Source organism: Manis javanica, chromosome 7 (genome assembly GCF_040802235.1).
Source record: "Manis javanica isolate MJ-LG chromosome 7, MJ_LKY, whole genome shotgun sequence".
NCBI classification, from domain to species: Eukaryota; Metazoa; Chordata; class Mammalia; order Pholidota; family Manidae; genus Manis; species Manis javanica.
The window spans coordinates 135,083,598-135,108,097 of NC_133162.1; the positions used below are offsets into that span (position 1 = coordinate 135,083,598).

A 24,500-nucleotide genomic window follows, 5' to 3' on the forward strand; every position below is an offset into this window, starting at 1 on the left:
TCCCCAACCACAAAATGCCCTGTTCCTAACCCCTCACCTCACCATGACATCTCAAGAGGTGCAAGGCCTTTGGGTGCCTGCCTCAATCCCCTCCCCAGGGAGAGAGAAAGAGAGAGAGAGAGCTGTCCGCAGGTCATACTCCACAGAGGACTACAACTTCTTGGGTTTATGTGGCTTCTCCAGCCCCCTCAGATCCTCCCAGCGCTGAGCTCAGTCAAGGCCACCCTGTAACTCCCTGCCTCTGTCTTATCCGCCTCCCCTCCCCTCAGGAGCCCCGGACTGAGCAGGAGTTCTCCCACAGGCACGCACACTCACACGTGCTCCTGACACAGCCTTTCCCCACAGGGGCTCTAGCCCTCTCAGTCCCTTCCACAAGCCTGACCCCTGAGGACTAGGATGGCATTTTAGGTACCAGCCTTTCCCAGTCCCCAGCACAGGGTCTGGCCTGTAAGGAAGAAGGAAACTTAAGTAATTCCTTCACCCAGGAGGTAATTCCATGATGGCTTTTCTTCCAAGAATCTGGAAGAGCTTCCTGCTCATTGGCCCAGGAGGTATGGCTTCTCTCTCTGGAGGCAGCACCTGCTGTCTTCTGGTTGAGGCAGAAGCCATGTCACCCTGGAGTGCCCGCTCTCCACCCCAAGCCAGCACTCTAGGGTCGGGGCCACCACTGGCCCCCCAGACACCACCCCAGGGAGCCCCTGGCAAACCAAGATGCTTGTCGCCCTGGTGGCCCTCTGATGTCCCAGCCCCAGAGGGCCCCACCACATCACTGTGTCCTGGATTGGACATCATCAGGTCTCTGCAGGCCTGGCCAGGCCACTGTAATAGCCAAAAGGGGTGCAGAAATATTTGAGGATTCCTTTGAGACTCCCCATTCCTATGAGTGCCCCATCACCTGCAAGAAAAAGTCTCTGCATCCCTAACAGACTTTGCCTTCCCACAAAGGAACACCTGCCCTTCTCACTTCCCTCACTAAGGCTGGTAAAAGGAGACGCCGCCCTGATAAATCACGCACACTTGGCAGTTTGCACTGAAATATGCTTCCACAGGGGCCTCTGGCCTGGACCGCCCCCCCACCCCTTCCCTGCATTAGACTGCCTCAGGGAGGCTGTGCTCCGGCCCTCAGGTGAGTCAAATGGCCCATGTGCTTAGCCAGCAGTTCCACGGCCATGCGGACTCGGAGCCCAATCCTGCCACCAGCCTGGTGAGCCTCAGGCATAGCCGCTGGAAAGGAAGGAGCAGACGGCAGGGCGCCCGGTGCCTCTTCCCTTTGTTCAGTCTCCTGCCTGGACTCCAGGCCTGGAGACCCTGCCTGGCCTCTTCCTAATCACTGTCTCAGATACCGCTGGTTCCCAGCACAATACGGCTTCCGTCCCCACAACAGCCGCTCCCCTCCGCTGTCCCTGACCCTCACGTGCACCTGCCAGGCAAGGTCTGTCTTCCTCTGGTTATAGGGGAGCAAGCTGGAGCGAGGAAGGGAAGAACTTGCCTGTCCTCACCCACGGGAGGATGCAGGGTGCCCGACTTCGGAGCCCTTTCCGGAGGCCCAGATGGCAGCTTTCAAAGTGTGTTCCCTCTCCGAGGAGGCTTCCGGGCCACTGACTACTACCAGGTGCAGGGCCCCTCCCAGGAGGGGTGCGGTCCCAGGAGGAAGGCGAGCTTGCACAGTTACTCACAGAAAAGGGCCATGGACTGAGCAAAGAAGACATGACTCTTGATATAACCCCATCTGGGTTTCAGACTTGGGGGGTAGGGGGGGTGTCAAACATGACTAGGGAATCAATACAGGGGTGCCTTCCCTGTGCACCCCAAATGAAATGCACACTTAGGCTACTCCAGCCCCAGCCCCTTCTGTCTATATTTTAAGTGGCTTTGGGAATGAATTAACTTGCTAGAGGAAGCTGCTTCTAGCCCTGCATCCCTGCTAAAGCCCCTCAAGCCCCTTACTTCCACCTCTTCTCTGAAATCCCATTTCACTTCCCTGTTGAAAGAGCCAAGTCTTGCGGGGTAATTCTGCAGTCTTAGCTGTATCTGTAAGTCTGCTCTGAGAGTGAGGTGAAATCCAAGGGAATCGACACATCTGAATTCACAATTCAGATGTGCCAGCTGTTGGCCCAGGCCCTGGGGATGGAGCTGCTAATGAGCCAGGCCTGCTGCCTGCTCTGGTAGCTGGGGGTACAGGGCCAGACAGGCACCCGTGCTTTCTTAGGGTGAGTGGTTACTGGCCGCCTACTCTGTCCCAGTGTGAGCAGAGCGGAAGAATAAGGTGGGAGGCAGGGGGGGCACAGGGTGTGCTGGGTGGGGGAGGTGAAGTTCTTGCCAGTCTTCACTGAGGAGGAGGTGCACAGTGGAAGGGGCAGTGTGGGCACCCGAGGGACAAACATTCCTGCAGAATAACAAGGGAAAGGACACAGGCCCCAGGGCGGGAGGGCCCTGGGCCTGCAGGGGGCAGGGGGAGAGGCCCTGTGGCTCCTACTGCAGAGGCAGGGGAACCTTGGGCAGGTCTGAGCAGAGAGAGAATGAGGCCGCCATGGGGCACCACCGCGCTGCCTACCACAGTGAGGACTGGCGGCAGCAGGGACAGAAGCTGGGGGCCTCCTGGAGAGCAGACAGCTGGCTGGCGTGCCAGCACCACAGACAGTGGTCTTCATGTGGCCAGCCCACTGCGTGTCTACATCCAGCTCTCCTCTCTCCTAAGGACATCAGTCACAGTGGGTTAGGGCCCACCCAGGGACCTCACTTTACCTTAGCTGCCTTGTTAAAGCCCCTATCTCCCCATTCTGAGGTCTTAGGGTCTGGGACTTCCACACATGAATTTTGCAGGGATTGGGAGTGCAGCCTATAACAGTGATCATGACAAGAATTCGGGTGAGAGCTCGTGTCTGAGACCACTGGGGTGACAGGGAAGAAGGTGAGTAGACAGGTGCTAAGGTGCATGTGGGAGCAGTCCGCCCCAAGTGAAGGCAATCGGGGGTGCGTCATCCAGAGAGAAGGAGGCATCCATGAACGTGCAGTTCTACGTGCTGTCATTGATAAAATGCTCCTCCCTCAAAAAATGCCTTGCTTATCTGATTTTTAAACAATTGCTGCAGCCACTACTGAGCTTTATTAACACATCTGGAAATTTCAAATTAGCGCGTGCCATGGCGTGCCTTTTACTCAATGTTGTGTTCTACCAGGACATCACTTCGGAGAGCTCTCAGTGGCACGGCTGACCCCCCTCAGGGACCCAGTCACACATAAGCTGTCCAGGCTCCAGGCCCTGCATTTAAACCGTAAATTTGGAACGAATCCTGACTAGCACCATAAATACAAAGGTAAGGAAACAGAATATGAGTTACTTCAATTCCGTCACGCCATGTGACCCCTCACGATGTTTATTTGCGTTCAAAATTTGAAACAGGGTAAACTTTGAGGTGTGACATTCATATTTGACAAGTACTTATTTTAGTTCATACATGAGCTATTACTGATTGTAAATAATCTTTTAAATTGAAATTTAGCCCTTTATAATTTTAAGTCATTGTTTTAAAACTAAAGAATTAATAAAAGAAATAAAATGATATGTGAGTGATATCTTTTAGTGGTTGCCTAAACTGTGCCTCCTGTGACCAATTGTTTTATTAAAATTCACTTACTTTTTATTGGCATAAATATATACACAAAGTTCAGTTTGAGAAAAGTTGCATTTTGCATCTCTTTTCTGGACTTTATTACTTGTTTTATTTCATAACTATTACTGCAAATGACGTTGGCACATAGAAAAGAGGTGTTGGTTCAGGCTTCCTGGACAAATTACCACAGACCAGGTGGATTAAAGAACAGACACCTACTTCTCAGGGTTCTGGAGGCTGAAGCCCCTGCCGGCACGGGGGCAGTTCTTCGTGAGGGCTCTCTTCCTGGCTATGTCCTCACAGGGCTATTTCTGGCGAATGTGTGCAAAGAAAGACTTGTGTCTCTTCCTCTTTTAAAAATGGCACTAATTCTGCCCTAGGGGCTCCACCCACATGACCTGTCATCACCTCCCAAAGGCCCCACCTGCTAATACCATCGCACTGGGGGCTAGGGCTTCTGCACGTGAACTGGAGGGGACCCAAACATTCAGTCCATAGCCAGGGGAAGTTAAAACATATCATTTGTGGGTGTCATGTGCCCAGGAGGCAGTGATTTGGGGTGTATTTCCAGGTAGACCCAACAGGTGAGAACCGAACACAAGACCGAGAGCGGGGGAAGTGAAGGGTGGACTGGGATTTCAGGGCGCAGCCTGCGGGCGGCACCCTGTAGCTGCAAGAGGACCGGGGCTTGGCCTTGTCTGGAGGTTGGTTCCCCACGTTCCCTGCCGAGGCCCCTGCTGGGCGTCCCGGGGCTTCTCAAGCGGGAGGTCAGCCACCCAGGCGGGCCAGGGCACACGCCAGCCTGGAGGGGGGACTGGGAAGCGCCCGGGCTCCCGGGACTTAAATCCGGAGATGGGAGGGTGTCACCCCGACCAGTAACAGAAGTTCGCGACCGGCGCTGGAACCCTCGGGGGACATGCCTCTGAGACGGGCCTTCCCGGCGCCCAGGCAGCCTCGAGTCCCGGGGGCGCAGCAAGGTCCCTGGCGCGGAGACAGGGAGGTGTGACGGGGCGACGGCTCCGGGCGCCAGATGGGAGCAGCCGGGACATGGGAGGGGCAAGCGAAGGCGGGAGGCGCCGGGGCTCAGGATCCAGGGGCGCCCTGCGGGGGCTCGCCGGACCTGGCCTTTGATCCCACAGCCGCGGGCCAAGATCAAAGGGTTCTCAGGAGCCAAGTGACGTGATCCGATTTGAGTTCTGAAAGGATCCCATCAGCTGCTTTGCAGAGAATGGATTAGCGCAGCAAGGTAATTCACCCAGGTGAGAAACGACACGTTTGGACTGGAGAGAGACGTGCAGGGACGGGAAAGCAGATGGTTCCAGGAGACAGGAAGCCGAGCAGGGGGTGTGGGGGGAAGGGGAGCGCGGCTAGGGGATCCCAGGGCCTGCTGTGGGGCGCCTGTGCTCCAGGGGACACAGAGGCGAGTCAGGTGCAGGGAAAGCCCAGCTCAGTGTAAACACATTCAGTGCCTGCACCGGGCAGACCCACGAGGAGGCGTCAGTCATCCAGCCGCAGATACCTGGCTCAGGAGCCCCGGGAGCAGGCTGGGCAGGACGAGAGAGTTCGGGTGAATGGCCGGCCAGCGATGCCTCCAGGCAGACAAGCTCTCCTAGAAGGGGCAACCTGGGCAAAGGAGGCTGAGAACCTTGAGGGCAGATGCCAGTTCTAGGATACAGCGGGGAAGAGGCAGCCGGCAAAGGAGAGAGATTCCAGAGGTGGAGGAAAACCAAGTGTCCCAGCCACCAGGAGATGCGGAGGCCTGGCACAGCAGGGAAAGCAGGTCTGTCTGGGGACCAGGTAAGAGCATTCCCCAGGCTCTCCTGCTTCTTTGCAGAGCAAAGAGAGAAAACTAAACACCCAGTGTTGGCCTCAGCACCCTCTCTGTCCTAGCAGTTAACCCATCTGCAGCCGTGCCAGTGCCAGCTAGAAACACGCCCATCCCTGGCAGTATCTGGAGGAGGAAGCGGCGTCAGGGAAGACTGCTTCCAGATGGGAGAAACGACAGCACATCTGGATATCCAGCAGCGAGGGGAAATGATGATGTGGGAATGAAGGGGAGCATTCAGAAGCCTTGTCCTAAAACCACTGGCACACATGTTGAAGCGTGGTTCTCCTGCGTGGCAGACAGCCGAGCCGGGGGCGGTGCTCGCTGTGGTGCAGACCCTTCCTGCCTGTAGAATTCTTGAGGGGCCCTGAACAGCAGGTGGTTTCTGAGATGAAGAAACCCCACCTGAAAGGTGCAGTAGCCCTGGAGACCCATGAAATGGCTCATCGAAGCACAAGGCTTAACTTGGGGGAGAATATATTTCTTCTCATTGAAAAATGTCTTCTTAATGAAGAGAAAAAGTGCAGCCGTACAGTAAAGGAATAAAACTGTAATAACAAAGATGACTAAGGCGGGACATATAAAATGAATGGGCTTAAGGATAAGTAACAACAGTGTGCCTACCTTCAGCATTCTGCTGGGCTTCTGTCACACGCCAGGAGCTATTCCAGGCACTGCGACCCAGCAGAGAACCAGAGATGGGGCACCCACTACCAGGAAGCCCCTGGGCGACAGAGGTAACAGGCAGTAAGTCAGTCAAGCAGACGGAGGAGGATCAAGGCCAAAGCACTCAAGGTCCTCGTTGTGTCTGGGAACAGGCTGCAGGGCCGAGTTGATATGTTGGAAGTTTATGTGTTTAAACCATTTCAGGTTCATATTTGAGTGTTAGAAAATGGGATCTAGTTTCATTCTTTTACATGTCAATGCCCAATTTTCCCAGTACCATCTATTGAAGAGACTGTCTTTTCTTCATTAATTATTTTTAAGTGTAAGACCAGAAACCAAAAACTTGCTGGAATGAAACAGGAAAAAAACTCCTTGACATGGTCTTGGCAATGATTGTTTGGATATAGGGACTAAAGTACAAGCAACAAAATCATAAACAAGTGGGATTGCATAAAACTAAAAGCTTCTGCACAGCAAAGGAAACCATCAACAAAATGAAGACAACATACAGAATGGAAGAAAAGATTTGCAAACCATATATCTGATAAGGGATTAATATCCACAACATGTAAAGTACTTATACAACTCAGTAGCAAATAGTAATAATAATCCAGTTTAAAAATGGGTAAAGGACCTGAATAAACCTGCTTCCAAAGGAGGCATACAGATGGCCAGTGGACACGTGAAAAGATGCTCCGCAACACTAATGATCAGGGAAATGCAAATCAAACCACAATGATATTACTTCACACCTGTTAGAATGGCTACTATGAAAAAGACAAGAGTTAAATGCTTGCCAGAAGACGGATGAAAGGGATCTTGGATGCACTGTTGGTGGGAATGTAAGTTGGTGCAGCCATTATGGAAAAGAGTATCAAGGATCTTTCAGAAACTAAAAGTAGGAATACCGTGTAATGCAGCAACCCCACTCCTGGGACTGTGTGTGAAGGAAATAACTGTCTTGAATAGATCTCTGCACCCCACATTCACAGCAGCATTATTTACTATAGCTGTGCCATGCAAACAACCTCAGTGTCCACTGTCAAATGAGTAGATAGAGAAATTGTGGTACATAGACAGGATGGAATATTATTTAGCCTTAAAAAGAAGGAAATTGTCATTTGCTACAGCATGGATGGAACTGAAGAGCATTATGATAGTAAGTCAGACAAAGAAAAATACTGTGTGATCTCACTTATATGTGGAATCTGAAAACAAGTATTCCCAGAAAAAGAGATCAGACTTGTGGTTATCAGAGGCAGGAAGTGGAGGGAAAGAAAATTGGATGAATGTGGTCAAAAGGTGCAAACTTCCAGTTATAAGATAAATAAGTTCTGGGGATATAATATGTTACAACATGATGACTGTAGCTCATACTGTTGTGTGGAACATGAGAAAGCTATTAAGAGAGTAGATCCTAAGAGGTCTCACAAGGAAAAACACATTTTTTTCCTTTTTCTTCCTTTGTATCTATCTACATGAGATCAGGGATGATAACTAAGCTTAAAGTGGTAATCAAATCATTATGCTGTACACCTTAAACTTACACAGCGCTATCGGTTATAGCCGATATCTCAATAAAACTGGGGGAAAGTTCATGTGTTTAAAAAGTTTATGTGTGGTCATGAGATGAATAGAAACAGTATGCATAATTTTCAAACAAGCAGAAGAGATAAATAGGCATAAGAACTCTCAATCACTCCTATAAAAGACAAGAAAGAAATGGGGAAAGTCATAGAAAGAGCCAAGCAACTCGAAGGCACCAAAAAGGGTATAAGGGGCTGGAAAGAGACCTCAGGGCATCAGTAACCATAACACATATACTTTGAGGAGACTTTCCTGTTTAAAATGAAACAAAATAGATTATTGTGTTGAATTAAAAGAATAATTCAGAAATAAGTTTTTAAAGGGATTACACCTAAAACATGAGGATACAGAAAAATTAAAAGAAAAAGAATGTAAAAATATGTATTAGGGAAATGCTAACAAAAAGGCATTATTAAGAAAAGTAGAGATTAAAGATAGCGGCGTGAGAGGAGAGACAGAGGCTTCCTCCCAAAATAGAAAATATAGTTGGTGCAACTAATCCTGAGAGAGCAACAGGAAAGAGGACGTGTCAGACTGCACACACCTGGAGAAAAGAGCAGACCTCAGCGAACGGGGTAACGTACCAGAGCTGTGGCTCCACGGGACCTGAGCCCCTCGCCCACCCCAGCTCACCAGGGGGAAGAAGACAAACGGAGCAGGGAGGGAGGGGAAGGCTTCGGACTGCTGAATACCTGGCTCCAGAGATCTGCGCTGGGAGCACAAACCTACATTTCATGGTGCTTTCATGAGACTCGCATGACTACCGGGTTGGAAAGTTAATGGGGGAGACTGGAATTCCGGCCGCTATGCTGGGATCCATATCTGGCTGCTCTGGGACAAAAACTTATACCTGTGTGCCCGGCCCACTGGCTCAGGCAGTGGAGACAGGCACAGCAGCCAGGAGGTAGGGAACAGCTCTTTCCTCCCCGGAGTACTACTCCCCTGCGACCCCCGACATTGCTTCAGGGGCTGAGCAGCTCCAGAATAGAGCTTCTGGACACTAGAGGGCGCCATATACAACATGAACCGCCAAAGGAACCTTGTCCAGAGTAAAATTGTTAATACAACTCCCAAGAAAGATTTAAATAATATGGACCTCGTGACTCTTCCTGAAAGGGAGTTCAAAATAAAAATAACCAACATCCTAATGGAGGTACAGAAAGACATCCAAGAACTCAGGAATGAATTTAGGTCAGGGATCCAATCATTAAAGAACACGATGGAGGGTATTAAAAGCAGGTTGGATATGGTGGAGGAGACAATAAATGAAATAGAAACTAGAGAAGAGGAATACAAAGAAGCTGAGGCACAGAGAGAAAAAAAGATCTCTAAAAATGAAAGGATATTGAGAGAACTGTGTGACCAATCCAAGCAGAACAATATTTGCATTATAGGGATACCAGAAGAAGAAGAGAGAGAGAAAGGGATAGAAAGTGTCTGAGGAGGTAGTTGCTGAAAACTTCCCCAATCTGGGGAAGGAGATGGTCTCTCAGCCATGGAGATCCACAGATCCCCCTACACAAGGGACGCAAGGGAAACAAAAGCAAGACACATAGTAATTAAAATGGGAAAGATCAAGGATAAGGACAGACTGTTAAAAGCAGCCAGAAGCAGAAATAAGACCACATACAAAGGAAAGCCCATCAGACTAATGACAGACTTCTCAGCAGAAACCTTACAGGCCAGAAGGGAGTGGCATGATGTATTTAATGCCATGAAGCAGAAGGGCCTGGAACCAAGATTACTTTATCTGGGGAGATTATCATTTAAATTTGAAGGAGGGATTAAACAATTTCCAGATAAGCAAAAGCTGAGAGAGTTTACCTCCCACAAACCATCTCTGCAGTCTATTTTGGAGGGACTGCTATAGACAGAAGTGTTCCTAGGGTTGGATAGCTGTCACCAGAGGCAGTAAAATCATGGTAGGGAGGGTAGAGCAGCTGATTACGAGGCAAATGCAAAATTAAACTGACTATCCCCAAAGTCAATCAAGGGATAGAGAAAAAGTATAGAATTTGATACCTAATATATAAAGAATGAAGGAGGATGAAAAAGGAGGACAAATATAAAAGAACCTTTAGATTGTGTTTGTAACAGCATACTAAGTGAGTTAAGTTAGACTCTTAGATAGTAAGGAAAGTAACCTGGAACCTTTGGTAACCATGAATCTAAAGCCTGAAATGGCAATAAGTACATACCTATCGATAATCACCCTAAATGTAAATGGACTGAATGCACCAATCAAAAGACATAGAGTCACTGAATGGATAAGAAAACAAGACCCGTCTATATACTGCCTACAAGAGACTCACCTCAAACCCAAAGACATGCACAGACTAAAAGTCAAGGGATGGAAAAAGATATTTCATGCAAACAATAGAGAGAAAAAATCATGGGTTGCAGTACTAGTATCAGACAAAATAGACTTCAAAACAAAGAAAGTAACAAGAGATAAAGAAGGACACTACATAATGATAAAGGGCTCAGTCCAACAAGAGGATATGACCATTATAAATATATATGCACCCAACACAGGAGCACCAGCATATGTGAAACAAATACTAACAGAACTAAAGGAGGAAATAGAATGCAATGCATTCATTTTAGGAGACTTCAACACACCATTCACTCCAAAGGACAGATCCACCAGACAGAAAATAAGTAAGGACACAGAGGCACTGAACAACACACTAGAACAGATGGACCTAATGGACATCTATAGAACTCTACACCCAAAGCAACAGGATACACATTCTTCTCAAGTGCACATGGAACATTCTCCAGAATAGACCACATGCTAGGCCACAAAAAGAGCCTCAGTAAATTCAAAAAGATTTAAATCCTACCAACCAACTTTTCAGACCACAAATGTATAAAACTAGAAATAAATAGTACCAAGAAAGCAAAAAGGCTCACAAACACATGGAGGCTTAACAACATGCTTCTAATAGTCAATGGATCAATGACAAAATTAAAATGGAGATCCAGCAATACATGGAAATAAATGACAACAACAACACAAAGCCCCAACTTCTGTGGGACGCAGCAAAAGCACTTTTAAGAGGAAAGTATATAGCAATCCAGGCATATTTAAAGAAGGAAGAACAAACCCAAATGAATAGTCTAACATCACAATTATCAAAATTGGAAAAAGAAGAACAAATGAGGCCTAAAATCAGCAGAAGGAGGGACATAATAAAGATCAGAGAAGAAATAAACAAAATTGAGAAGAATAAAACAATACAAAAAAATCAATGAAACCAAGAGCTGGTTCTTTGAGAAAATAAACAAAATAGATAAGCCTCTAGCCAGACTTATTAAGAGAAAAAGAGAATCAACACACATCAACAGAATCAGAAATGAGAAAGGAAACATCACAACGGACCCAACAGAAATACAAAGAATTATTAGAGAGTACTATGAAAACCTATATGCTAAGAAGCTGGAAAACCTAGAAGAAATGGACAACTTCCTAGAAAAATACAACCTTCCAAGACTGACCAAGGAAGAAACACAAAATCTAAACAAACCAATTACCAGCAAAGAAATTGAAGCGGTCATCAAAAAAGTACCCAAGAAAAAAAACCCCTGGGCCTGATGGATTTACCTTGGAATTTTATCAGACATACAGAGAAGATATAATACCCATTCTCCTTAAAGTTTTCCAAAAAATAGAAGAGGAGGGAATACTCCCAAACTCATTCTATGAAGCCAACATCACCCTAATACCAAAACCAGGCAAAGACCCCACCAAAAAAGAAAACTACAGACCAATATCCCTGTTGAATGTAGATGCAAAAATACTCAACAAAATATTAGCAAACCGAATTCAAAAATACATCAAGAGGATCATACACCATGACCAAGTGGGATTCATCCCAGGGATGCAAGGATGGTACAACATTCGAAGATCCATCAACATCATCCACCACATCAACAAAAAGAAAGACAAAAACCACATGATCATCTCCATAGATGCTGAAAAAGCACTCAACAAATTCAACATCCATTCATGATAAAAACTCTCAGCAAAATGGGTATAGAGGGCAAGTACCTCAACATAATAAAGGCCATATACGATAAACCCACAGCCAACATCATACTGAACAGCGAGAAGCTGAAAGCTTTTCCTCTGAGATCAGGAACAAGACAGGGATGCCCACTCTCCCCATTGTTATTTAACATAGTACTGGAGGTCCTAGCCACGGCAATCAGACAAAACAAAGAAATACAAGGAATCCAGATTGGTAAAGAAGAAGTTAAACTGTCACTATCTGCAGATGACATGATATTGTACATAAAAAAACCCTTAAGACTCCAGCCCAAAACTACTAGAACTGATATCGGAATACAGCAAAGTTGCAGGATACAAAATTAACACACAGAAATCTGTGGCTTTCCTATACTAACAATGAGCCAATAGAAAGAGAAATCAGGAAAACAATTCCATTCACAATTGCATCAAAAAGAATAAAATACCTAGGAATAAACCTAACCAAAGAAGTGAAAGACCTATACCCTGAAAACTATAAGACACTCTTAAGAGAAGTTAAAGAGGACACTAACAAATGGAAACTCATCCCATGCTCTTGGCTAGGAAGAATTAATATTGTCAAAATGGCCATCCTTCCCATAGCAATATACAGATTTGATGCAATCCCTATCAAATTACCAACAACATTCTTGAAGAAACTGGAACAAATAGTTCAAAAATTCATATGGAAACACCAACGACCCCGAATAGCCAAAGCAATCCTGAGAAAGAAGAATAAAGTGGCAGGGATCTCACTCCCCAACTTCAAGCTCTACTACAAAGCCATAGTAATCAAGACAATTTGGTACTGGCACAAGAACAGAGCCACATACCAGTGGAACAGATTGGAGACTCCAGACATTAACCCAAACATATATGATCAATTAATATTCGATAAAGGACCCATGGACATACAATGGGGAAATGACAGTCTCTTCAACAGATGGTGCTGGCAAAACTGGACAGCTACATGTAAGAGAATGAAACTGGATCACTGTCTAACCATACACAAAAGTAAATTCAAAATGGATCAAAGACCTGAATGTAAGTCATGAAACCATGAAACTCTTAGAAAAAAACATAGGCAAAAATCTCTTGGATGTGAACATTAGTGACTTCTTCATGAACATATCTCCCCAGGCAAGGAAAACAAAAGCAAAAATGAACAAGTGGGACTATATCAAGCTGAAAAGCTTCTGTACAGCAAAGGACACCATCAATAGAACAAAAAGGTATCCTACAGTATGGGAGAACATTTTCATAAATGACAGATCCGATAAAGGCTTGACATCCAAAATATATAAAGAGCTCACACTCCTCAACAAACAAAAAGCAAATAATCCAATTAAAAAATGGGCAGAGGAACTGAACAGACAGTTCTCCAAGGAAGAAATTCAGATGGCCAACAGGCACGTGAAAAGATGCTCCACATCACTTGTCATCAGAGAAATGCAAATTAAAACCACAATGAGATATCACCTCACACCAGTAAGGATCGCCACCATCCAAAAGACAAACAACAACAAATGTTGGCAAGGTTGTGGAGAAAGGGGAACCCTCCTACACTGCTGGTGGGAATGTAAATTAGTTCAACCATTGTGGAAAGCAATATCGAGGTTCCTCAAAATACTCAAAATAGACTTACCATTTGACCCAGAAATTCCACTTCTAGGAATTTACCCTAAGGATGCAGCACTCCAGTTTGAAAAAGACAGATGCGCCCCTATGTTTATCACAGCACTATTTACAATAGCCAAGAAATGGAAGCAACCTAAGTGTCCATCAGTAGATGAACAGATAAAGAAGAGGTGGTACATATACACAATGGAATATTATTCAGTCATAAGAAGAAAACAAATCCTACCATTTGCAACAACATGGATGGAGCTAGAGGGTATTATGCTCAGTGAAATAAGCCAAGCAGAGAAAGACAAGTACCAAATGATTTCACTCATCTGTGGAGTATAAGAACAAAGAAAAAACTGAAGGAGCAAAACAGCAGCAGACTCACAGAACCCAAGAATGGACTAACAGGTACCAAAGGGAAAGGGACTGGGGAGGATGGGTGGGCAGGGAGGGATAAGGGCGGGGAAGAAGAAAGGGGGGTATTATGATTAGCAGGTATAATGTGGGGGGTGGGGACACGGGGAGGGCTTTGCAACACAGAGAAGACAAGTAGTGATTCTACAACATCTTACTATGCTGATGGGCAGTGACTGTAATGGCATTTGTGGGGGGGACTTGGGGTAAGGGAGAGCCTAGTAAACATAATGTTCTTCAAAAAAATAAAAATTAATTAATTAATTTTTTTAAAAAAAGAAAAAGTAAAGTAGAGACTATATTATATAATGGGAAAAAGAAAGAATTTATCAGGGTGATTTGAACATTCTAAATTAATTACAACTAAATACATAGCGTCATATTTATAAATTGACCTTATAATGAAAGAAAAGAACCCAAAACTATATTGAGAGATTTTAAGTCACTTCTCAGTAACTGGTAATTAGTCATTTTAAGCATACCAAGAAACTGTAAGGATAGAGAATTTGAACAACAAATTAACAAGCTTGATTGATTGGACAATCCTAAGTCACAACAATAAAATATGTGTATAATTCTCAGTAACATGGACCATTAACAAGAAATTGACTATATATTAGGCCTAATGCCAGTCTCAACAAATCTCAAATATTCTTTGTCATGTCTAAATTAGAAATCAACAACAGAAAAGTAACTAAAAACAAATAAACAAAAACATTCATTTGAGTATGTAGAAACATACCTATGAATACTCATGGGCTAAAAAAGGAAACCAAAATGTCAATTAGAAGATACTTAAAAATAAGCAATAATAAAGTATTATACATCAACACTTGTGGCAGTATGTAAGCAGAAACTTATAGCCTTCAATGCTTATATCACATTAGGAGAAAGGCATGGAGATTAATAAGCAAGACATCTGCTTAATGAGAAAAACTGTGTAACCCAAGAATAGAAGGAAGATAGTGACAAAGAACAGACATTGATGAAAAATGAGACTTCAATTTTTAAAATCAGAGATTTAAAACTTCATGCAAACTTAGATGATTTAGGCAAATTCCTAACAGATATTATTTACCTAAACTGACTCAAGAAGAAATGGAAAAGCTAAATCAACTCATGTCCATCAAAGTTGTCAGTGTTTTAAAAAGCTACAGGAAGAGAGAGAGAAATAGTCTCACAAAGAGAGACGAAGAGAGGAATCAAGCCCAGATGCAAGGTGATTTTAGGGTGTGTTCTAAAAAATAGTCACAGAATAGATATCCCAACAAACTATTCAAGTGAATGGGGAGAATAATCCTCAGCTCATTTTGTGAAAGTAGTATAACCTTGATATCAAATCCGGACAAGGGTAATACAAAAAAGGGAAAATTAGAGGTCAGTTATACTCATGAACATAAATGTCAATATCACAAACAAAGTATAGCTAAGCAAATCCAGAAATGAAGAAAAACAACATGTCATAACCAAGTTACCACTAGGGAAGCAAGATTAATTTAAAATTAGAAAATATCTCAGTGCAATTCATCACATTAAAGGGTTGAAGCAGCGGAGGTGCAAATGATAATTTCACTACAAATTTTTTTTAAATCAGTGAAAAAGCACCCCTTTATGTACTATAAATAGGAGGTAACTTCTTTAACCTGATAAAGGTCATCTCTATAAAACTAGTGCAAACATAAGACTTATTAGCATAATTTATTTAAAGTCAAGTACAAAAGTACTCACTGTAGCTGCTTCACTCAACATTATGCCAGTATAATAAAGCTTTTCTTTAAATTTATTATGGATTAGAAAACAAAAAAAAAAGTATTTTATTATTTACAGATATTATGGTTGTCTACACAGAAAAATCTCAAAGAATCTATTAGCTGTTAGAATAAAAGAGTTCAAGTTCACTGAATACAAGATGATGTGTGCACACGTGTACACACACACATACCTGCACACTAGCAATATTAAATTATAAAATATACATTTCTGAAGAAACACTTCCACTAGCAATGAAAACTATAGGATACTTAGGAATAAATCTAACAGCAATTGTGCAGGACATCTACATGTGGTTGCCCTGAGTGGCTGGCTAGCCATGAAGCTCGCATACTGCACAACTCCAGGGGCATCGTCAAGTAGCCTAAAATACATGTCCTGCCCAACTGTAGCCCTGCCTTTATAAAGTTCTAAGGTGGCATAGAAAAAATTTAAATAAAAGTAAATGAATGGAGATTTTTGCCATTTTCATGGGTTGAAAAGATTCAATAAAGATATCAATTCTCCCCCAAATTATGTTATAAATTCAGTGCAATTCCAATTAAAATCCAACAGTCTATTTCATGGCACTTGACAAAGTGATGATTCTAAAATACATCTGATCAAAATATTTTTGGCCAAAATATCACCAAAATTTTTAATAAAAGACTGGAGTATTTACCCTATCAAATATCAGGAGTTATAATAAAGCTATAATCACTAAAGCAGTGTAGTATTGGCCCAGACAATATTGAGTAAAAAAAAAATGAAGCTGTGTAGGAGAATCCAGAAATAGATCCTTATCTATATAAAACAATGTATTAGAGAGTTGACATTAAAATAAGTGGGGACAGATTTTTACATAAATGACACAAAGATAATGGTTATCCACATAATATAAAACCAGATCTTTGCTTTGTAACATACACATATGTACCATGTTTAAAAACCACTGCTAAGTAAATTACAAATCTAAACATGAAAGTAAAACTTTAAAGAGAATAATTTGAGAAATATCTTTTATGATCTCATTACAGAGAGATTTCTCAAAGGACACAAAAAACATCAGAATTTAGGAAGAGATCATGAGTTTGACTACTAAAAAATTGTTTGTAAAGGTCTATGAATGAAAGATATCAAAAACAAAATGAAAAGACATCCACTACTGGGAAAAGATGTTTGCAACTTCATAAAAGATTAGTAGCCAGCATATATAAAGAACTCCTACAGATCAAAAGACAAAAGGTAGACCACCCAATAGGAAAAAAAAATGGGCAACAGATACAAAGGAGCAACTCCCAAAGAGAGAAAAACAAGAACAATAAACATGGAAAAGATGTTCAGGACTTCTCCAGTAAAGGCAGGTGTCCCTGACAGCCCTAGAGTCCCACAGCCCACACCAAATTCTATAGGTCTAGTCAGAAATACCATCCAATGACTCTGAAATCATTGATTCCCTTTTAAAAGGGGGCCACTTCACATCCTAGCTTCAGGTACTGGGGGTCAGGCTGTGGTGCTTCTCTGATTGACATCAAACAGTCAGTCATTCACTGAGTGTCTGCTATTGGTCACCTCAAGAGCCAGGCACAGAGAAGCCAGGGATGATCGGGTCTGGTCCTGCCCTCTGGAGCCTCACGGTCTACAGGGAGGGGGGCCGCATCAGCAATCACACCACTGCACACAGAATGCCAAACGGGTGTTTACAGCACCATGGTGGGGGGAGCACCAGAAAAGGCCCTCTGGGATTGGGGAAATCCTGGCTTTCAAAGCATATGTGACATTTGCTGCACAAGTCCCTATTGCTTAGTGTCCAAAACTTCTGGAAGAGAAAAAATCATCATGGAACAGCAGAGAGGCTTGAACAGAGAGACCTGGGAAACCTGAGTTCCTCTACAGTCCCTCATATGCTCTGGGATCTCGGGTTACTGCCTGCTCGACAGTCCCGTGTGCTCATCTCAGACTCAGCCTTCCAGGACTCAGCTCTGGTTCTTCCACCCCCTTGCCTGACCTGCACCTCCCCAAGTCCATCCCCCAGTCACCCCACCCATCCAATAATTCTGGGGTCACTGCTGCCTCATCCACTCCATCACCACCTCTCCCAACCGGTCAGGAAATCGTGATGGCCCACTGTTCAAAACCTAACCGAATGCTACCCCTTCCCTCTCCTGCAGTCGCCCTGGCGTGAGCAGCCATCACCTCCCACCAGGATTATCTAGGCCTCCGCGGACCGCACCGCTCTGCCCCGCCTGCACACGCAGTCACCGCCACCTTCCTAAACCTAAGTCCGATCACGGTGGCGCTCCTCCACTCCAACCCCTCCAGGGCTCCCATTTCAAAGTAACAGCCATCTCCACAGTGACCTGTGAGGCCCTGCCTGCGGGGCCTCGCTCACGTCAGCTACCACTTCTGCCACATTCCCTCTGGTCCAGCACACCAGCCTCACAGCTGTTGCCCGAGCACCCCAGCATGTACCGTCTTAGGGCTCCAGAAGTGGCTATTCTCTCTGCCTGGAACGTACTTCACCCAGACACCACATGACTAACTCCCTCCCCCACCTCCTGCAAATCAGCGTCACCTTGTCCTTGAGGCTTGCTGTGTCCACTTCATTTAAAGCCCTCACCCATTCTGGGCCTCTTAATACCACACCGTCAGCTGGAATTTGTTCAAGAACTCTCTCTCCAGCATGCTACATAACGTGCATGGTTTGTTATGCGTCTCCTCCCTGGTAGCATGCAGCCCTGCAGGGGCGGAGGCTTCCATTTATTTTGTCCAGTGCCTAGGACAGTAGCTGGCACTTAGTAGGCACCCAGTGAACATTCCGGATCCCCCCCCCCTGTAAAGCATGAAACCTTAAACCTGCCTCACAAGGGCTTATTGCTTCAAAGATCAGAGGAGAACACTTAAAATATCGAACACTATGCAAGGAACAGGTGGGAAGAGCCCCAGTGCCTTATTTCAAACAGCTCTTTGACGAAAGGACATGAATAGCAACCGGGCCTGCCAGGATGGCGGGGGACGTAAGTGGGGCCTCAGACAGCTGTGAGGCAGGGACAGGCCTCCTGTCCTCATGGACAGTGTCTGCTTCGCCGACAGGCTTGGACTGCCTTCATTGACCCCTCCCTGCTGTCGCAGCTCAGGCGGCCATAACAGAAGAGCGGCTGGGCGGCCTAAACAGCAGACCTTCGCTGCTCACAGCTCTCGGACTGGGAGGTCCGAGGTCAGGGTTCCAGCCGAGTCAGCATCTACCCTGCATGTAGTCGGCCATTTCCTTGCTCTGTCCTCAGCCCCTGGCAGGCAGAGAGCGAGCTCTGGTTCTTCCTCTTCTTGCAGGGACATTAATTCATCAGGGGGCCCACCCTCAGGAACCCATCTAAACCTAATCGCCTCCCAAAGGCCCCACCTCCAAATGCCATCATGTGGGGGGTCAGCACTTCAACCTACAAACCTTAGCGGACACACACATCCAGGCCACAGCACTTGCTCAGTGGGGTCCTGCACAGCGGTAGGAAGTTCCCTTGCGGGACAGAGGACCGCAGAGCCATGGCCGGGCTGTGGTCCTTCCCCTGCGGAGCTCAGGGCCTAGTGAGGCAGCATCTCCTCCAGGGTAACAGGAGATCGGGGTGGGGGCAGGATTGCAGCCACCTGCCAGGGCATCGAATCCCTGCCACACCCTCTGGGCAATACGATGCACACACCCGGGCAGCCGCAAGGCCAGGCTGGCTGCAGACACTCAAGGTGTCAGCCTCACATCTGTGCACAGTTCATTTACGGTCCTCACCGGGGACCAGAGCCTCCTGTCCCCATAACCGAGCCAATGAGAAAGCTTACCTCTAACCCATTTCCCTCTCCTATGGGTCATGACTCATTCAGGGTGGGCTGTTGTTTCCAGCTGGAACATCGGGCCCTCACAGGGATGGGCTAAAATGTGACCTGTGCTGCCAAGGGCTCCCCAAAGGTAGGTGGACTTCCATTTTCTCAGAGAGAGGTCTCCAAGCACACAGAGTGGATGGTGCTGACCCAAGGGGAGGTGCAGAGGGCCTGCCTGGGCTGGGCCTGAAGTTTTCACCACCGCTTGAAACTAATTAGGTTCCCAGAGACCATGAGGATGCCCTGAACCCCAGGCACTGGAGGAAACCGCTGCCTAAAGCAAAACACAGCGGTCTCCGCAGCATGTCGGAGCCTGACAGTGACCTCCGTGGAGGGAACCTGCATTCAGGAAGCCTGTCTGCAAGCAAGCACTGTATAAAAGGGCACATGGGGCATCTCCCGGACCTCACAGGAATCATCTCCCACCCATCACAGGAGGATGCGGGTGCCCAGAGAGATGAGGGGCAGGCTCGGCCACCCGGCTGACCAGCACCGGAGCTGAGATGCCACCCAGCTCCCTCTGACTGCACAGCCCACTGTCAGAGGGTGGGGACCCCAAAATACCCAATATCTCCTCCCTCTTAAACACTCCTGTCCTTGGGGCGATGGGGAGGAAGGCCTCAGAGTGCACACAGGCCAACGCCTTCTCGACAGCTTGCAGGGCCACCCCAGCCCAAGTGCCAAGAGTAAGGGACACCAGGGCAGAGAAGATTCCTGGCTTCCCGACCCTGGAAATGGAGGAAGGATGCTTTTCAGACTGGGGTGAGGGCATGAGGTCCCCTCTGACAGGACAGGCCTGCAGGCGGGAGGAGAGAGTGAGGGGTCCCCAAGGAAAGCCAGTCACTAGAGGAACCTGAGCCCCGAGCCGGCCACCTGCAGCACTTTACAGCGAGAGAACATGGAACGCTGGGGCTAGAAGAGGGAGAGAGGTCACTAGGGGCCGCATTCTCTCCTGGGGCCAGCGTCCACCACTCCTAGGGCACCCCAAGGCTGCCTGTCACCACCAGCCCTCGGGACTCCCAGTCTAGGGTAGGGGCCAGGACTAAGGATCCCAGCACAGGAAGTGGAGGTAAATGTGCTGTCCAGAGCACACACCTGGTGGCATTTGCAAAGGGGGTCCCCTGCAGGCAGCTGGACAGGGCTCCAGGTCCCCAGGACACTGAGCTCACCTCCCCCCTCCCCCACCATTGCCTGGATGGAGGGAGGGAGGGAGCTGCCTGAGGTCAAGGGGCAGGCAAGCCCTGCTGGGCCCCAGGACTCAGGACCAGTGTCACAACCAGCCCCCAACTCCATGTGAGCACACGCCCCTTCCAGGGGGACCCCAGGCCACAAAGCACCATTTACAATAAGCACATGGTTCTTGCAGGAACTAGTTAAGAAATTACCACTGCATGTGCCAGAATTACCTTATCTTTCCACAGCAGATGTTTTTACAGGAAAATTTAAAATGTTTTTCGTCCATCAAAATGCCAGGGTGCTGTGCAGGGAGCCCCGCTTTCTGGGGGTTTAGTCTTCAGCCTAATTCCCAGTGTGCCAAGGAATGAGTGGCTCTGGCCCCACTCACAGGCAGGGTCACCTCAGGTTGGGGCGTCACAGGCTGTGAGGGCCAAGAGACTTCATGTGGGGCCCCCAAGTACGGAGCAGTTGCAGGACGGTGGGTCACCAAGTGAGCCCCTTCTGTGTTCAAATTCCGTGACCTTGGGCTAGATAGTCACCTCGCTATGTTTCAGGCACCTCATTTGTAAAACAGGGATAATCTAAGTGAAAGAATGCATGTAAATCATGCAAAGATAAAGGTGTGTGATTAATGTCTTTAAATCCCAAGTACTCAAAAAAAGAGTAACGTCTGGGGTCTTTGTCCACTCAGTGCCACAGCACATCCCACCGCCTGGGTGGCTTAAGGAGCACACTTACCTCCTCACGGTTCTGGAGGCTGGACGTGCAACATCAAGGTGCCTGCACGATCAGGTTCTTGTGAGACCGCCTTCCTGGCTTGCAGACAGCTGCTTCTGGCCGTGTCCTCATACGGCCTTTTTTTTCTGCAGAGTGAGAGAGAGAGAGAGAGAGAGAGAGAGAGTGAGAGAGAGAGAGAGAGAGAGAGAGAGAGACTGGTGTCTTCTCCCATTCTTCTAAGGACACCAGACCTGTGGGATCCAGGCCCACCCTTATGCCCTGTCTCCAGACACACTCACAAGGGCTTCAACACATGAAGGGGGGTGGTGGGGGCGCAAGTCATGCGTAACAGCTGGGGTGCTGAAGACGGTCGCCCAGAGCAGAGCCAGTGTGCAGACCCCCTGGGTGCCTAGCACCAAGCCGCTGTGAGGGCCGGACAGGAGACAGTGGCAGCTTTGGGTTTAGGACCTACTGAACCCATCCATGACGCAGTGTCGGTGCTCCATTTGCAAGTGGGGCCAAGATTCTACCAACTCATTGCACAGAAGCCCAGACCTGCACAGGCCAGGAGAGCCCCCCACACCCAGACACACACGAGTGCTTCCAGGCCTGGCCTGCGGTCGCTCTTTAGGCCAGTGCTGCTGGACCCCTGAGAACACACCTGCCTCACGGTGCAGGCCCCACACCAGGAAGATGCAGGAGGTGGTTCTCTCCATCAGCAAGGGCTCTGGCAGGGGGGTTCGCCCTGTACTTTGCATTCCCATTTGCAGACCATGGGGTTGACCAGCAGAGGAGAGAGACATCTCAGAGTAACTGCAGGAAGCCCCCAGTCAAACCACACCAGCCCCACCCGTGGGCGTCATCACTGACAGGCACCACGGCATCCCTGGAGCCGCACGCCTCCCTGCAGGGGCGGGCACACATAGGTGGCATTAGCATCATGTAACAAGGGAAGAACTGGAGCTCCAGAGGCTGTCACTTCTCCAGGCTGGCATGGGCACAGTCAGGAGTGTGACCCACGGCCCTTGTCCCAGGCAGAGCCCAGCATGTGCTAGGAGCGTGACAGCAGGCAGGGCAGAGAGTGGCCCCACGTGGCACACCGTGCAGCCGGGCAGCGGCCTCCGGGACACCTGAGAGGGAGTGCGGGCGGACAGGTAGACTCCGACCGTGGCCTTGAAATACAGACAGGCGGGTTCTGGAGGCTCACGGTGGGCTGTGCTGGCCGAGGATTAACAACCAGCTCCCCAGAGTGCAAGGGAAAAGGCCCGCTGCATCACATTAGCCCATTTCCATGGTGTGAACACTCCCCATGGACGATTCCAGGCTACCAGCTCTCAACATTTCTAAAACTATGGTCCTTGGCTCCTGTGAGTCTCTCTAAGCCAGCTCCGATGCAGCACAGGCCCCACACGGGCAGACACGCGGCGGGTCCCCAGAACACAGGCAGACATGCACACGGCGGGTCCCCGTAACCCACACAGGTGCAGAGCTCACGCACAGGGAGGCGCCGAGGCTGCCTGCAGGGAGTCAAGGAGCAGGGGCATCTCAGAAGGGCGAAGGGCCCTCCCTGGTGGGTTCTGCTGGCCTCTCCCTTGTGCTGAGGGGGAGGAAGAAGCCACCGTGGAGAAGGGACAGCTGCCTTATGGTCAGAGACAGCATGTGCCTGGCTGTGCCCCAGGCTCACCCCCTGAACCTCAGTAAGCGCCGCTCTGAGCAGGCGCCCCCCTCCCATCTGCCCTCACACACAGCCAGGGAGGCTGCCACCCCCAGCTCCCTTCCCACCCTGGTTCCTGGTCTCTGACCAGGCTGCTGAGGACGGGGAATCCTGGGGAGGGCCTGCATTCAGCCCCTCTACACCTGCACGGACACAGGTCAGACCTAGGAAAGGCAGCCCCCAAACAAAAGGCCACAGGTGCGCCAAGAGGACCCCTCTCACCATCCACTCTCCAGCGAGGGGTTCATCTTCCCACTGCGGGCCTGTGCAGTTACACGCCTGGACAACATCCAGCGCTCTTTTGAGTATTTTACATGTGACCTGAACGGCCTCAGACCATCCGCAACCTTCAGCAACTTGCTCTGCGTTTGCATAAAGCTGTCCTAAGGAGGTGGGTGGCCAGCGGCGGGAAGACTCCTGGCCTTGGAGCCCCCCAACCCTTCGCTTGGCCGTGTGACTTAGATGGAGTCACACAGCCTCCTGGCCTGTGTCCTCCTCTGGAATGGGGAGATCGCCATCACCCACCAGCAGGGAGGCAGGGCACTCCGCCTTCCCTTGCCCACTCCTCCCCAGTGCCGACTGCAGCCCCAGCTGCTGGCCCCCCTTTCCCAGCCCAGAGCCAGCTTGCCTGCCTCTGCTTGAGAGCAAGAGTTAGCCTGGGGAGGCCCTGCTGCAGGGGTGACCCGGCCTCCAGCTTGCCAGGGGCTGTTCCAGCCTTTGGGGCCGTGGGGCCCCAGCCCTGTCCCCGCCCATAAAGGTGTGCCTGTTCTCCCCACCGAGGCCAGCCTCCCACTGACGAGGGCCTGCAGCACTTCCTCCCAGCCGCCCTCCCCACACGGGCTCCAGGAGGCTGCTTCTCCATGTCCCGGCCTGTACTGGTGGGGCAGATGCCCGGGGTATCTCTGGTGCCCACAGTCACACCATGGGGATCCCCCCACCAATGTTTCAGCGCCATGACTCGGTGAGGCCCCCCAGCCCCACACTGTGCTGCAGGCCTCTCCCCTGAACGCAGGAGCTCAGACACCCAACCGCTTACCCCAGACAGCAGCTCGAAGGCCCAACAGCCACCTCAAGCAACCCAAACCAGACTCTGCCACCTGTGCCCAAGACCCAGCCCAGCCCAGGCTTCCCCAGTCAGTGAGTGGCGCCTTCAGCCCCCTGCCCGCTCAGGCCGAAAGCCTTGGGTTTCTCCACCCATCTCCTTTCTCCCAACACCCCCACCCACACACACATGCAGCAAATCCCCCTGCTCAGCCTTCACAGGCAGAAGCTCACTGTCCTGCTATCCTGCAGGAGGGGTGGCCCTGACCATCCATCTAGCACATGCTTGGGACACCCTTTCTCACTCTTGGGCAGGCCAGGGCTCTCTAAGAGGTGGGCCACACAGGGTGATGCCGCCCCTGTTCCAGACGTAGGCATCCACCTCAGAGAGCGTGGGCAGCTCCTTCCCCGGCCGTGGCTTTGCCCTCCCTGCCCGCAGGAGGCCCTCAGGCAGGCCCTGCAGTTCCCAGC

General features: G+C 48.6%; 1 long non-coding RNA gene across 1 annotated transcript in view; it reads right to left on the reverse strand.

Annotated features, from left to right (window-relative positions):
* LOC140850509 (uncharacterized) overlaps positions 1 to 21,423 on the reverse strand; it is a 413,927-nt gene extending 392,504 nt beyond the window's left edge. Inside the window, exon 1 of the long non-coding RNA XR_012133432.1 lies at positions 21,296 to 21,423. This is a non-coding gene — a long non-coding RNA (uncharacterized lncRNA). The remainder of the gene's footprint in view (positions 1 to 21,295) is intronic.
* Positions 21,424 to 24,500: the final 3,077 nt, after the last annotated feature.